This window comes from Phocoena phocoena, chromosome 12 (assembly GCF_963924675.1).
Source record: "Phocoena phocoena chromosome 12, mPhoPho1.1, whole genome shotgun sequence".
In the NCBI taxonomy this organism is placed as follows: domain Eukaryota; kingdom Metazoa; phylum Chordata; class Mammalia; order Artiodactyla; family Phocoenidae; genus Phocoena; species Phocoena phocoena.
In genome coordinates, this window is record NC_089230.1 from 82,907,697 (window position 1) to 82,924,735 (window position 17,039).

At 39.6% G+C, this 17,039-nt stretch overlaps 1 pseudogene; it reads right to left on the reverse strand.

Moving 5' to 3' along the window:
• The window catches only part of LOC136131919 (coiled-coil domain-containing protein 112-like), a 135,952-nt pseudogene that overhangs the window by 108,190 nt on the left and 10,723 nt on the right, over nt 1-17,039 (reverse strand).

Below are 17,039 nucleotides of genomic sequence, written 5' to 3' on the forward strand. Positions count from 1 at the left end.
AAATGTGAAAACAGAATTGTGACGGTGATTTGGTTGTAGACATGTTGGAAGGACTGAAGAGGCAAAATGGGACGGAAGTGGTACCCAGGGCCTACCACTGTCCCTGAGCAGGGACGCAGGGGGCCCAGAGCCCACAGGCCCACTGGTTCTGCTGGAACCACCATGGCTCATCCTGACCACCCCCGCACAGCATAGAGGTCATCCTACACTGACCTCTGAACCGCTGTCATGGTCAGTTGGTGGGGACTCCAGAACGGGCAAAGGAATCATAGTCGGGCAGGTGATTATAAAAGTTGGTAATTAATTGGGATACATTAAAAAGGTCCTTGTGGAGGAATAGCTAAAAGGTGACGTCCTGTATTTGAAATGAAGGCCTAGTGACCTAGTAAACTATATGATCGCTGGTCACTGCAGTTACTGTGAATACTAATGGCATATCTACTCCTGGTGCTATGATGTGGTGAAATAATCTAATTCCATGTTGAAAAGACAAAGGCTGTAGGTAGGCTCTAGTTTGATCCTCAGTAAAGTGACAGGAAGGAGGTTAGGGGATAACCTCTTCTGAAGAAGGGGTTAGTGAGTTTCCAGTTGTACTCAGTAAGTTGTATCCTGTAAGGCAGAATTATGACCTCATTGTTGTCTATTTTTGGAGATTGAGTATGGGCTAAGGAGCTGTGTATGGATGCCAAGTACACAAGGGGGTGAACTTGCTCATTTTACGTGTCAATTTGACTGGACCACACGGTACTCAGATATTTGGTTAAACATTATTTCTCGGTGTGTCTGTGAGGGTGTTTCTGATGAGATTAATGTTTGAATCAGTGGACTGAGTAAAGCACGTTGCCCTCCCAATGCGTGTGGGCTTTGTCCGATGCTTTGAAGACCTGAATGGCATAAAAGGCTGAGTAAGAGAGAATTCATTCTCTGAGATAGGACATCAGTCTTCTCCTGTCTTCAGACTCGGACTGTAACTTACGCATGGCTTGGCCATCAAGACTTCAAACCAGAGGGGAACCACACCATCGGTATTTCTGGGTCTCTAGCCTGTCAACTGCTAATCTTGGTCCTCTAAGCCTCCATAGTCAAATAAACCAATTCCTTAGAGAAAATATAAATATATGTATTTAAGGACTAAGCATCTAAGGACTAAAATGTTCAGTAGTTGAATTGAAGAGGAAGAAGGTCCTGATGGAGAACCAGGTTAGGGAATCGCAAAATCAGGTGGAAGAAATGTCTCAAAGCTCAAAGCAAGCAGATAAAGATACAGAAATAACCAGGGAGAAAACGAACCACTTGGAAGATGAATACAGGAGACCTAAACACCTCCAGAATGGAAGACAGGAACAGAATGGAAGATGGTGAGACACGGTAAAGACCAGCTGTACCATGAGTAACAGTCTTGGCGGAAAATGAGTAGAAACAGATGAATGGCCTTTGGAAGCCTTCAGAGGAGACTGAGTTAAACAGCCAAAGAGAAGGTGGAGCTCAGGGAACATTGTCAAGGAGATGATTAAAATATCGAGGGATGGAATTGGAGAAAGGTGTGTCAAAGGCAATCAGAAAGCCCAGGAAAGATCTGGTGTGTGTGTGTGTGTGTGTGTGTGTGTATGTGTGTGTGTGTGTGTGTGTACACTTCTTTTATTCACAAATGGGTACAAATTATGTGCTTTCTAGTGATGCTGGCCATAGGACTGGATGGTGGTATGAAAAGAAAATTGGAATCGAGGACATATGAGTTGTTGTCCTAGTTCTGTCCCTAACCAACCCTTGGACAAGTCATTTAATTCCATTAAATCTAAATTTTTCCATGATACACAATCCCATGTTTTCCATGATACACAATCCCATCTCTTCAGGCTTTTATTAAGTAAAAATGTAAGACCAGATCACTGGTCCCCAAACCAGAATCACCAGGGGAGGTTGCCAGAGCCACGCCTGAGAACTCAACTCCGCCAGATCTGGCCTGAGTTCAGTCGTATGAATTTTTTAGAAGTCCCTCCAATGACTCTGAAACAGAACCAGTTTTGGAAACCACTGGCCTGTATAATCTGTACAATCCCCTCCAGCTCTAAAACCCCAGAGTGATCCGTGAGTCACCGAAATCAAAGGACTGAGATGCCCATCATCAAGTTGGGTGTTGAGTGTCCAATGAGCCACAGAAGTAGCAGGGCTGTTTGGTTTTCAGATAGATTCACTTACTGGGCACTGTTAATTTTGTTTTACTAGTTGGTTGTAGGGGAGAAAGGGCACGTGGCATAAAACATCTGCCTTTGCCTTTGAGTTCACAATGCACCTCCAAGCCAAACAATTACAAGAACTGAAGGGGACTGAGTAGAGGTTGGCAGATAAGCCTATCTCAAGAGCTATAAAAAGCGGGTCCTTTTTCAAGAGACTGAATGTAAGTCGTAAGTGTAGAGAGAGCAAATGTTTTCATTTGATATTAACTTTCCTTTTCTGAGATGCCACACTGGGCTGTGCAGTGGGCTGGCACAGGCAATGACACACACGAGTGGTAGTCTGATGATACAGTATCTGAAGGGAAATATCTCATTTAGGACCATCCTCATCCCTCAGTTCTATTAGTTACACTCACGAACGGTACAATTACTGCTGGGCTTACAGCTCCGTTAGGGGCTTCTTACAACCACAAACAGGAAGATTTTTTTTTAACATCTTTACTGGAGTATAATTGCTTTACAATGGTGTGTTAGTTTCTGCTTTATAACAAAGTGAATCAGTTATACATATACACATGTTCCCATATCTCTTCCCTCTTGCGTCTCCCTCCCTCCCACCCTCCCTATCCCACCCCTCTAGGTGGTCACAAACCATGTAGCTGATCTCCCTGTGCTGTGCAGCTGCTTCCCACTAGCTATCTATTTTACATTTGGTAGTGTATATATGTCCATGCCACTCTCTCACTTTGTTACAGCTTACCTTCCCTCTCCCCACATCCTCAAGTCCATTCTCTAGTAGGTCTGCGTCTCCATTCCCGTCTTACCCCTAGGTTCTTCATGACCATTTTTTTTTCTTAGATTCCATATATATGTTTTAGCATACGGTATTTGTTTTTCTCTTTCTGACTTACTTCACTCTGTATGACAGACTCTAGGTCCATCCACCTTACTACAAATAACTCAATTTCGTTTCTTTTTATGACTGAGTAATATTCCACTGTATATATGTGCCACATCTTCTTTATCCATTCATCTGTTGATGGACACTTAGGTTGCTTCCATGTCCTGGCTATTGTAAATAGAGCTGCAATGAACATTTTGGTACATGACTCTTTTTTTTTTTTTACATCTTTGTTGGAGTATAATTGCTTTACAATGGTGTGTTAGTTTCTGCTTTATAACAAAGTGAATCAATTATACATATACATATGTTCCCATATCTCTTCCCTCTTGCATCTCCCTCCCTCCTACCCTCCCTATCCCACCCCTCTAGGTGGTCACAAAGCACCGAGCTGATCTCCCTGTGCTATGCGGCTGCTTCCCACTAACTATCTGTTTTACGTTTGGTAGTGTATATATGTCCATGCCACTCTCTTGCTTTGTCACAGCTCACCCTTCCCCCTCCGCATATCCTCAAGTCCATTCTCTAGTAGGTTTGTGTCATTTGAATTATGGTTTTCTCAGGGTATATGCCCAGTAGTGGGATTGCTGAGTTGTAAGGTAGTTCTATTTTTAGTTTTTTAAGGAACCTCCATACTGTTCTCCATAGTGGCTGTATCAATTTACATTCCCACCAACTGTGCAAGAGTGTTCCCTTTTCTCCACACCTGCTCCAGCATTCATTGTTTCTAGATTTTTTGATGATGGAAACATGAAGATTTAATTTTGCGCAAGATATATGTATTCTGGCTTATCTAGATTTAAATTTTTACTTGGTAGCTGAAAAACATTTTGTTATTTGTGACTCCTTTAAAATATTTTGAAATCTCCATTCCAATTTAAAAAAAATCATGTTATGTTTCCTTACATAATGTCAATTAGGCTACGATAATTCATTTTCTCAAACCTCGCCGGGATATTCTGAGACATTTATGGGCTCACCACTATGATGATTTGATTTTCATTTATAAGAGAATATTACCACCTAGTGATTCCTATTTTAAAAGAAACACACTCTCTACTCTTAAATTAGAAACCAGGTACGAATTTTAATCTTTTTGGTTTGTGATAAAAGTGTTTTAAAGGCTTCTTTTCGTAAACAATATTATTATTTCATGGCTTAGAGTTGTCTAATTTTGGAAGATATCCAGGGGGAAAAAGTGTCTATGGAAAGCAAATTAACACCACGTACTGCCATGCATATTTGACACTAATTAGCTTCTCCCACACTCATCGGCTTCTCACTAGCTCTTCAGCCTCGTGACACACAGACTCATCCTCATCCAAAGATCTGGAATGACAAACTCCTGGTTTCTGAGAGCTTATCCAATGCAACTTCTTCCTTATTTGGAAACCTATCTATATTTCTACCCTGAAACATGGGTACCCAGTTTCTTCTTGAACTCCTGGGGTAAGGAGGCAGCCAGTACCAATGTTGGAAACCCTAACAGTTACTTGGGAAAAGCATCCTCATTTAGAGCTGCATGGTTCTGACCTCTGAACAACAGAAAAAGTCTACTCTCCTTACCTGAGAGCTCTCAAAATATTTGAAGACTGCTGTGCCTACCGAGACACCTTGAGGTTGCATGTGCCTACTGCTGCCTCTTCCATAACACAGTTTCTCTGGGTCCCTATCACCCAAGACTTCTTCTAGCCCCACTAGAATTTCAGGAATGTTTTGTCTATAGAGGAAAAAATTAAGGGTTCATTACAGAAAAACCAAAGATTGTGTTTTACACTGTATAAGGACTTACAAGGCACCACATGTCCTATTTGTGATATTCTTAGTCAACGGATTACTGCTCTCAAGCAAAGAAAATCGATGTCTTTTTGCATCCTCAGAAGCTAAAAAATTACCAGCATATGATGAACATTCAATAAATGTTTGCCTTAATTAATGAAATCTAAGATGCCACAGTTGAATTTTTAGAAATGCTGTCATCCTTAATTAATTGCATAATAAACACCTCTCCAGCCCAAGATCTGCAAATGAATGAAAGTCCAGCTTTTGGCATAAAACAAAGGGGTTTTGTGGATGCAGCATTAAAGTTATAAACTACTATTATTTCCCCACTAATTTTTCTTTTGTACAAAATCCATTATTTTTCAAGATAATATTATTTTCACTACTTTTCTGATCATTTTTCAAAGCCAATCCGGGTATTATACTGCCTTCCCCATTTTATAAAACATTATTATAGAGGTATGTTTTCCTTTAAAAGCTTATTTTTAAAATAATTTCATTCACTAAGATATTCTCTATTAATAACAATGACCAAAACAGCTTGCAGCTGGACACTTTACACTTTTCAAAACACCTCCAAATATATGATATTATCATCAGCCAGTCCTTGTGAGATATGTGTAATTCTCTAGTCTTCCTTCCTTTTATAAAGAGAAGTCACAAAATTCCCTTTTAAAAAAATTTCTTGGCCTAAGAAACATCCCTTTAACCCTTAGTTGTCACATTCTAAACTCTCCTGTTATTTCCTGACCTGAAGGAGCAAAGTATCTCTGAGACCAAGGTTATTTTGTATCCAAAGATTGAGAATGGCTTAGCCAGCCCCACGGGAACACGAATAGTAATCCCTCATTTCTGTAACCAGTTTATCTAGGCCTCAGAGACCACCCTCCATCCTGTCTAACTTTAAGGATGAAATTAGGGTAAACTTTGGGCTTATATAAACTTCAGATCTCTTCAGAGCAGGCCATGCAAATTCTCAAGGTGATAAGCCCCAGACAAAGCATCCAGGAAGTGTTACCAAGCCCAAACTCCATTCTTCTCTCTGCACGACAGGCCAATAACTCGGGAGAGAAGATGCTGGGGCAAAGAATAGAGACTTTATTCAGAAAGCCAGAAGACTGAGAAGAGGGTGGACTAGTGTCCCAAAGAACCATCTCACCCAAGTTAGAATTCAGGCTTCATTTTACACTAAAATGGGACAGGGTCGTGGTTGGTTGCTGCAAACTTCTTGGTGCTGGAACCCTTTGTTCTTGCAGCTGTCCAGGTAGGTCAGGTCACATGTTCCTATAACCCTCCAGCAAGACAAATGTTATTCTCTGTTTTGCAACTTCTTATGTCTATATGAATGGAAAACTGTTATACCCTTAAAGGTCACAGCCTTGAGAATGGGCTATACTGTATATTTCAGGCTATAGGCAACATTCTTAACTTGTAGCAAAAGCAGAATATAAAGGTTACAGTAAAACAAACAGATCCAATATGGTGTCAGATTTGTCCTTTCCTATTACAGAAGGATAGCCTGCTCCACTTCCTGCTGATGATCTAGTCCTGTCTGCTGAAAGGCCTCGCTGCTGCAAAGGCCTCCAGAATAAAAGTGCTTAATCCCAGCCCCACTGAAGTGATTTGACCACTGCAGCTAGAAACATGGAAAAAATAGCAATTAGGAACAACTACATTCCCTAAAAAAAAAAAAATCATTCAAAAAATATATTTTGTTCCCCCCATGTCACAAATAATTTTTAAAACTTTAATTTTGAGCAACTTAAACTTCCTTGCATCTTTCCTCATAGTGACATATTTCTGAGAACCAGAGGAGAATTGTCATTTACTTGTCTCAGGCAAGAATCAAGCCTGTATTATAGGTTGAGGTGTCAGTTTTCAAAATATCTTTTTGTTGATTCTTATCTTTTTTATTTCTTCTTCCTCATGTTATGTAATCATCTTAGCTAAATCCTTGGGCCAAAAAACCTCCCATGTTATGTTTTTGATCATTTGCAGTATATATGGTTTTCATCTGCCTGGCAGGTTATATATAACCTGACAGTGTTCATTTCTTTCATTAAAGCTCCCATATTTCTGTTTAAATATGACCAGATTTTGAAACTCATTAGAAAACATTTTAAAATAAAACTGTATAGACTCTTACTGATAGTGATAATGGGAACACAGTGACATCATAAATTCAAGATTCAAACCTAAATAACCTCAGGGGTAGGTACTCAATCAAGCCATGCTTCATCAGATAGACCCCTGTCAACTAAATGTCATAATTTTATTGGCAGGAAGAAATTGTAAATATCTCTGAAAGAAAATTATTTTGCAGAGGTGGAATTATTAAATACAGAATTGTAAACTGTACCTATAATATTTCAGATGTTAGAAGAACAAAAGGTTTCACATGCAAATCCAAAAAAAGGATATACAATAGATTTTTCTCCTGAGTTTCACTTGTTCATCAGAAATTTAATATTTTAAAAGAGATATCTGCATGAACTTATTACATAGTTATATTTAGAGAAAATCAAATAAAAGATTTTGGAAGACAGAGGGAAGAACATAAAGACATAACATAGAAAGAATCAAATTAATACATAAAAAGAAAGAAACAGTTGACAATCATTGTCCTTGCCAAATTGGTTCCCAGAAAGTATCTCAAATCAACCGTAAAGTTTGTGCTATAGTCAACAATTTTTTATCATGAAACTTACTGTCCTTCCTACATTTGTGCCAGTTCTAAAGATTATCAGAAATTTTCTCCATTACAATAATTACTGCATGGTAGAGTACAGCCCGTCCATAATTGTATAATATATGAATATATTCAGTCAAAAATATTTACTGTGTACCTACTAAGAGCCTGGCACTGGGCTAGATGCTGGAGATACAGCTGAAGGCAAAACAGACCTCCCTCCTTACCCTTGGGGTTCTTCTAGTCTAGAGGGGCAACTAGACATTCATCTCACAAGAGTGTCATTGCAACAGTGCTTAGTGCCAAAAGGCAAAGGTCCAGGGTGTTATGAAAATGGCTGTCCAAGGGACTTGATCTAAAGTGAGAGGATGAACAAAGGCGGTTTGCCTTCTGAGTGTCCAGGGAGACAGTGCAGATGAATGCAAATAAAGTCCTAGGGGTTTTTTTTGTTTCCTGTTTCTTAAAGGTCTGCTATCCTAGTGGATTAAATTTGCTCAAATTAATGTTATATTATACTGTACTATTATTCCTCCACTGTGCTCGGCCCCGGGCGTCCCCGGGAGTCCCGACCAGCAGGACAAATCCTTGTGAGTCCGAGGAGGAACCTGTAGGGGTTGAAAAGAGAAGAAGGGGCAGGAGACGCGAAAGAATGGAGGCAAGACAAAATCCTGATCAAGCCTCAAATTTTTATTGCTGCAGTAGCTGTATTTATACAGTACAGAGAAAGGGGGGCGGGATCCAGAATAAGGGAAGTACTTGGCAAATTATCATTGGTGCTGCGTGCACGGGCTTTCGTTGGAAGCGCGGGCTTTCGTTTTTAGGCGCGGCCTTTTATCTCATTAAGCAGGAAGAGAAGCAGGATGTCGGCCATCTTCTAATGGCGAAAACTTCTTGGCTCCCAACACTCCACCGCCCAGGGAATAAAAAAGATTTTAAAAATCAAGGTGCTTTCTTGACCTCTATGCAAAGGATCATGGTGCAGAGTTCTTCTCTGAGACTCTTCTCCAAAACTATGCCGACATTGTATTTTTTTTAATGCCTACCACATTATAAAACAGGGCTACAGAATGAGGAAAGTGGATGTTGTAAAATTACCTCTTGTTTTGTATAATAAACTATTTATTATGATAAATAATCTTGATTTTGACAAAGCACATCAAAAAGAGATATAATTCACATAGACCAAAAATTTACATGCTGCAGAAGCAGCAGTATTAATGTCAAACATCAAAAAGATGGCATCATTTTGTCGTGACTATATTGCCCAAAATAAAAGTGTTTAAATATCCAAAAGCTTTCCAATTCTGCTCAACACTATTTAGAAGTTTAAAGATAAGCTTAACTTTGTGAAAATATAAGGCTAATTCATCCTGAAATTTCCTGTGCTTGTGAACTGAACTTAGTGGATTTGAAAGTTTTGATATTTTTTCCAGTTTTTTTTTTTGAAGTATAGTTGATTTACGATGTTGTGTTAACTTCTGCTGTATAGCAAAGTGATTCAGATATAGATATATAGGTATATATATATATATACACACACACATATATATACATTCTTTTTCATTATGGTTTATTACAGGATATTGAATATAGTTCCCTGTACTATACAGTAGGACCTTGTTGTTTATCCATCCTATATATAATATTTTGCCTCTGCTAATCCCAAGCTTCCAATTCATCCCTCCCCCACTTCCCCCTTGGCAACCACAAGTCTGCTCTCTATGTCTGTGAGTCTGTTTCTCCTTCATAGATATGTTCCTCTGTGTTGTATTTTAGAGTCCACCTATAAGTGATATCATATGGTATTTGTCTTTCTCTGAAAGTGTGAATATGTTAAAAATCTAAGATGGATAAGATGTATTCAACCTCCTTACCTTATGAGATACCTTTTGTTCATTACTAAGAAAAATGGGGGATCAGTGCATGTACATGTACATTCAGGGAAGCATTGTTTCTGCTTGGATGCTCTGAATGGCTTAGCCTTGAGGGAATGTACACAGCTTCCTGGTTCCCTACTCCCCTAGTTCAGTTCCTCTCCCCTTTTTTGTTACAGAATCTTTTCCAACTTCCATATCTTTTCACCTTCCTGCTAATGAACTCTGAGAATATGGGCTCAAATTCTGGCTTATCCAGGTATTATATGTCTCCATTTCTAAATATCAAGGAAAGGACTAGAGCTTACTTCTCCTGTCCAAGTTCAGAAAGCAAGAAATATGGAAAAATTAGGAAATTCCTGGCAATATGACAGACTGTGCTAATGGAACCCCAAGTTTCTGGATAAAAAATAAGATTGATGATTGAAATCAAAGAAGAACTGAAAACATGGAAAGATATTCCATGTTTGTGGATAGGAGACTTAAAATTGTCAAGGTGTTGGTTCTTCCTTACTTGATCTAAGGGTCAATGTAGTCCCAAGAAACAACCCAGCAACTTGTGTTATGGATATCAACAAATCGATTCTAAAGTTATCATGGAGAGGCAAAAGACCCAAGATAGCCAGCACAATGTTGAAGAAGAGCAAAGTTGGAGGACTGATGCTACCCAACTTCAAGACTTACACTAAAGCTACAGTAATCAAGACGGTGTGGCATCAGTAGCAGACTAGACAAAAAGAGCAATGGAACAGAATAGAGAGCCCAGAAATAGACCCCCACAAATAGGGTCAACTGATCTTTGACAAAGGAGCTAGTGCAATACAATGGAGCGAAGATAATCTCTTCACCAAATGGTGCAGGGAAAACTGGACATCCACATGCAAGAAAAATAAATCTAGACACAGACTTTACATCCTCCACAAAAATTAACTCAAAATGGATCATAGACCTCAATGTAAAATACAAAACTATAAAACTCCTAAACGATAACAGGAGAAAACCTAGATGACCTTGGGTATGGTGATGCCTTTTTGTATACAACACCAAAGACAGGATCCATGAAAGAAATAATGAATAAGCTGGACTTCATTAAGATTAAAAAGATCTGCTCTGCAAAAGATACTGTTAAAAGAGTAAAAACACAAGCCACAGAATGACAGAAAATATTTGCAAAAGACACATCTGATAAGGGACTGTTATCCAAATATACAAATAACTCTTAAAACTCAATAATAAGAAAACAAATAACACCATTCAAAATTGGGCCAAAGACATCAACAGAGACACCTGACTAAATAAGATATACAAATTGCAAATAAGCGTATAAAAATATGCTCCACCTCATATGTTATCAGGGAAATGCAAACTAAAACAAGAATGAGACACCACTACACACCTATTAGAATGGGCATAGTCTGGAACACTGACACCACGAAATGCTGGAGAGGATGTGGAGCAACAGGAACTCTCATCATTGCTGGTGGGAATGCAAATTGGTGCAGCCACTTTGGAAGACAGCTTGGGCAGTTTCTCACAAAATTAAACTTATGTCCACCCAAAAACCTGCACAACGAGGTTTATGGCAGCTTTATTCAAACTTGCCAAAAGTTGGAAGCAACCAAAAGATGTCCTTCGGTAGGTGAATAAATGGAATAAATAAACTGTGGTCCACTCAGACAATGGAATATCATCCAGTGCTAAAAATAAATGAGCAATCAAGCCAAGAAGGGACGCGGAGGAACCTTAAATGCATATGACTAAGTGAAAGAAACCAATGTGAAAAGGCTCCAGACTGTGTGATTCCAACTATACGGCATTCTGGAAACGGCAAAACTGTGGACACAGTAAAAGATCAGTGGTGTGGGAGGATGGAGGTAGAGGGAGAGGTGAATCGGCAGAGAACAGAGAACTTTTAGGGCAGTGAAACTGCTCTGTAAGATATTATAGTGATGGATATATGTCATTACACATTTGTTCAAACTCACAGAATGTACAACACTAAGAGTGAACCCTAAGGTAAGCTATGAACTTGGGGTGATTACAGTGTGTCAGCGTAGGTTCATCCTTGGTTAAAAAAAAAAAATGTATCATTTTGGTGAGCGATGTTGATAATGGGGATGCTGTGCATGTCTGGGTGCAAAGGGGTGTACAAGAGATCTCTGTACCTCCACCTCAGTTTTGTTGTAAGCTTAAAGCTGCTCTAAAACATAAAGCCTTTGAAAAATAATAGCAGTATCACGAAGCATAGCTTAGGCAAAAAGACAGAAGGGAAACCCCAAGTGATCAGAAACCATAAAAAACTCAAATCCAGGATGAAAAGCAAAGCTGATGATGATGTACAGGGACCGGGGGAATCAAAAGGACATGGGTCATGGTTTCCTTTGATGTTGGTCTTAAATTTCACTCATCCTTATACCAATCAGTATTCTCTATTCTTATCACAAAAGCTATTTTTATTTTAGATGTACCCAAATAATTTTTAAAATACTTTTATTACTTTGAGAACTGTATTAACTTGTGCTCTTCTTAACATTTTATAAAAGTTAGAAGAAACATGATTCTCAAAAGAGTGAGAAATCTTGTAAAAATTTTTTTATATAACTAATGTCATTAACAGGTCTACTTTGAAGAAGACACACTTTAATAATCATTAGAACCATACTATATAAATTAAAATCCACAGGTTTCAATTTCCACTGGCTTGACTATAACTCTGGGAAATTCACTTGATATTTCTCTGTCTCAACTTAGCCATTTGTAAAACCAATTTAATAATATTCTTAATTTACTTCTAATGTCAGTAGAAAACATAATTAATGTTGGTAAACTAATTTTCTTTGCTTAAAAAGGCTAGATAATTATGCACTACTTTTTAATTTTGAAAGTATTTTAAGATGTTTAAATGATTAAACCTGCAAACTTTTTAAATGATCTTTATTTTAATTCAATTAATCACAACATATTTTAATTTTTAAAACATATCTATGGCTTTTCAAAGTGACAAAATCTCTTAACATTCGACTTAATACAAACTACACCAAAATATTCTCTCCTAAATTTTAAACTTTATGTACCTCATTTCTAACATGTATCCATTGTTCTGTTTTTACTTTTGTTCAAAGCCAATATAATTGACATAAGGGGATTCATTTGTCAATTAAGAATATGTATCAATAGATTGTAAATGAGCTTTAAATGCTCACCTCATTCATCTTATTCTTTCATATATGGTGTGAGGGGCTTCCCTGGTGGCGCAGTGGTTGAGAGTCCGCCTGCCGATGCAGGGGACACGGGTTTGTGCCCCGGTCTGGGAAGATCCCACATGCCGCGGAGCGGCTGGGCCCGTGAGCCATGGCCGCTGAGCCTGCGCGTCCGCAGCCTGTGCTCCGCAACAGAAGTGGCCACAACAGTGGGAGGCCCGCGTACCTCAAAAAAAAAACCAAATATGGTGTGAATATATGTGCATATATGTGTATGATGGGGTCAGGGGACAGATATAAGTTCAACATATGTGTGTTAGAAGTAAAGTTCATGACAAATGTAAAGAAAAATAGGAAAAGAAAAATAGGACTTGGGTATTTAAGAATAAGAATATATATTGTCTTATCATAGCTCTTCTTCCAATGAGTTAACAAAGAAAATAATTTAAGGAAAGTGATTTTTGCCTATGGTTTATCATAGTGCCCCTTTCTCCTAATATCCTAGCCTTGGTTTTGCCTAATGCATTTTCCTCACTTCCTTTTATGCCCTCAGAAGATCAGATCTCCTTCTGAGGAAAAGCAATGCGGAGAAAAGTGCCTTAAAATTAGCTTTTCACAAAAGATGACATAAAATATCAGTGCAAAGAAAGAGATAATAGGAGATCTAGGGGAAGCATGTCAGAGTAGGTATTCTGCAGCATTTCCCTGCCTTTCATAAAGAAAGGCAGAAATTGTCAGTCCACTAATAATAATTTTGATGAGATTTGGGTGTTCCAAGAATGGTGCTGAGGGATGTTGGTAAAGTCTGCCAGCACCAGCTGAGTTGCTTTCTACATTCCCTGGGTAAGGACAGCCTGTGTATTCACCTTGTCCCATTTAAAAGCAGCTGTGCTCATCATGGGCTTGGTGCCTCTGTGCATTCCTCAGCCATTAACCTAGCGACCTGCCCTATCTCACTAAATCTCTCAGCAAAGCATTTGTTTGTGCTTTGGAGGAAAGACAAAATGCGGTCAAGTCTCAGCTATCCACATGGAGATTCTATGCTACACATTGTCCTTTTACTCCCTCTCTGCGAAATTAAAGGGTGAGTGAGGAAGGGTTACATGATATAATGCTGGAAAGATGTGTTGAAGTCAAATCATGGAAGCCCCAAATGTTGCCCCAAGGAACTCTGTACCTGGTGAAGGATGGCAGTGGGGAGCCACGGAAGGGGTTCAAGCAGGGAAGGTTATCTTCTAATTGTACTTAGAGGAGATATGGAGAAGATTAAGATAATTTAATATCATTTTTTTTTAATTTACAACTAGAGAAAATCACAGAACCCTGCTGGCCGGTCTCACCTTAAATTTACAAGAGATCCTAAAGGGGTGTTCGGCATTGCCCAGGTATGAAATCATCTTGTGTTAATTTCATACTTAACTCTCTACTCTCGGACATTATTTTTTATAACTTCTTTCTTACTAAAACTCTAATCCTTCTCCGCTTTTAATGATATTAAAAGATAGTATCATTTTATCTTAAATAGATTAAAAGGATGGGGGTTGAAGCAGGGAGAGTAATTAGGAGATCGTGTTCATCAGTGGTCCCAAACTAAGATGCGCTATTGGAAATGGAAAGAAAAGGGCAGAGGGGCGGAGACCTCAGAAGTGGAGGTTGGAAGAGTTGGTGACCCCAAGGCTTTGAAAAGAGTGCCTAGGAGGACTGGGGTGGTGATAACAGAAGGAAGACCTGGGCGTGCTGAGGCTTTAGAAGCCAGTGGGTCAGCCGGGTGAGACGGGAAGGGAAGGGAGATACAGGCTACTGGGAGCATCCTCAGAGAGCATCCCTGAGGTGGTGAGAGGGTGCCAGAGCTCCGGAGACAGCAGGGGGAGGGGAGGGGGCAGGAAGTCCACCCCAGGGGGAGGTAAGGGGGGTGTGGAGTGGGCAAAGTCCACCAAAGAAAGTTCAAGAAGGAGAAGAGGTTCCCAGTCTCAAAGGTGGTGAGAGGTCAGGGAGGAGGGTATGAAGCGGGGCTGTGGCCTGGCCAGCTGGGAGGACCGTCGACTTCTCAGGCGTCCACATCACCACTCTCTCAGGCACGAGGGACTGAAATAGACTCTAAAGGCACATCAACACTGCTGTGTATCATTGCTGCTCTTCCCCTTGTTTTATAGCCAGTTGTCCTGCTTTGTCCCTTGAACCTGGATTGTAAAACCAACTTTGAGAATCTCAGTTGCCCCTCAGTTCCGTAGGATGCCGGGTACCTGGGGTCTGAGTGACACAGAGTGAGCACTGCCCACTTAGGTCTTCTCCAAGGAGAAGTCCTTGGTTAGCATAATCCTGGTCCTTTAGAGGAGTGGGTAAAATGCTTTATTTCAAAACAGAGCTTTGGTTTTCTGGGAAGGACTTTTTATCATAATTGTGTAAGCACTATTCTGGGAGTAGATGCCAAATGATCTGTTCAGAGTGGACCATTTACTTAAAATAAGTGGGTGACCTCTTTCCATCCATCGTACAACATATTCATCAGGCCACTGCTGTCTGCTTCATTACCTAAATGGACACGTGTGCTTAAAACCATGGCTGGCCAAGCAGCAGCCTTTGCCACGTGGTATTTAAAATCACCTCTCTAACAAAAATAATGGCCACCATTCTCCCCGCTTATATCACAGCCAGCTCCATAGCTCTGGGCTGGCATGATACTGGGCTCCAGCCGGGTAGACCGCCAGATGCCAGTGTGGTGTGTTTTACTCTCAGAGGTTGATTTACTGAGAAGCTAATGAGGGTTAAGCTTGCACAGGTCCGTTCCATGTCACCTGTTATTATTAAATTTGCAAAACTGAGAGATTTTAATACTGATCAGCATTGGGCACTGTCTCTTTCCACCTTGACATCGCTCCTCCCCCAAACTCAATCTCATGTTCCCTCCTTTCTGATGGTGTTGGGTATCTTTGGAATCCAGCTGAGAGGAACTCGAGTTTGGGAATCGTTCTGTTTGAGATGTCACTTCCACGTTATTGCCAGCTGTTCTGGTGGAGGAACGGCCTCAAGAAGCACTCCCCCCACCCACTCCTGTGCCCAGTCCCCCAGCAACACAGCAGGAAATAGGGCTAGAAGTCACATTGCTGCGAGATCATGTCCTAGACAGCCTAGCACTGGAAGCGTGCCAGTGACACGAAGCCTCTCTGTGGAAAACAAATCCCACAGCTACTATGAGAAAGAAACTCAGTGCTTTCCCCAAATTTGACAACAGCCCTGAAAATATGCACAACAACGAGTTGTGATGCTGAAACTTTTTTCTAAGCCACGAATAATTCAACAAGAGACAAATTTCAATCAAATGTGCTAAAGGGAAGACAATTATTTTTCAAGTCTCCCTATTGAAAAAGATACTATGTAAAAGCGATATCATATGATATTTTTCTTTCTCTGTCTGACTTATTTCACTTAGTATGATAATCTCTAGGTCCATCCATGTTGCTGCAAATGACCTTATTTCATTCTTTTTTATGGCTGAGTAGTATTCCATTGTATATATGTACCACATCTTCTTTATCCATTCATCTGTTGATGGACATTTATGTTGCTTCCATGTCCTGACTATTGTAAATAGTGCTGATGTGAACATTGGGTTGCATGTATCTTTTTGAATTATGGTTTTCTCAGGATATATGCCCAGGAGTGGGACTGTTAGATCATATGGCAACTCTATTTTTAGTTTTTGAGGAACCTCCATATGGTGCTCCATAGTGCCTATACCAGTTTACATTCCCACCAACAGTGTATGAGGGTTCCCTTTCTCCACGCCCTCTCTAGCATTTATTGTTTGTAGACTTTTTCATCATGGCCATTCTGTCTGGTGTGAGGTGATACCTCATTGTAGTTTTGATTTGCATTTCTCTAATAGTTAGTGAGGCTGAGCATCTTTTCATGTGCTTTTTGCCCATTTATATGTCTTCTTTGGAGAAATATCTATTTAGATCTTCTGCCCATTTTTTGATTGAGGTTATTTTTTTGATGTTGAGTTGTATGGGCTGTTTGTATATTTTGGAAATTAATCCCTTGTCATTTGCAAATATTTCCCTCCATTCTGTGGGTTGTCTTTTCATGTTGTTTATGGTTTCCTTTGCTGTGCAAAGCCTTTATATTTAATTATGTACCACTTGTTTATTTTTGTTTCCATTACTTTAGAACATGGATCCTAAACGATATAGCTGCAATTTATGTCAAAGGGTGTCCTGCCTATGTTTTCCTCTAGGAGTTTTATAGTAGTCAGTCTTAAATTTAGGTCTTTAATCCATTTTGAGTTTGTTTTTGCATATGCTATTAGAGAATGTCCTGATTTCATTCTTTTACATGTAGCTCTCCAGTTTTACTGTCTTTTTGCCATTGTATATTCTTACCTTTTTTGCCATAAATTAATTGACCATAGGTGCA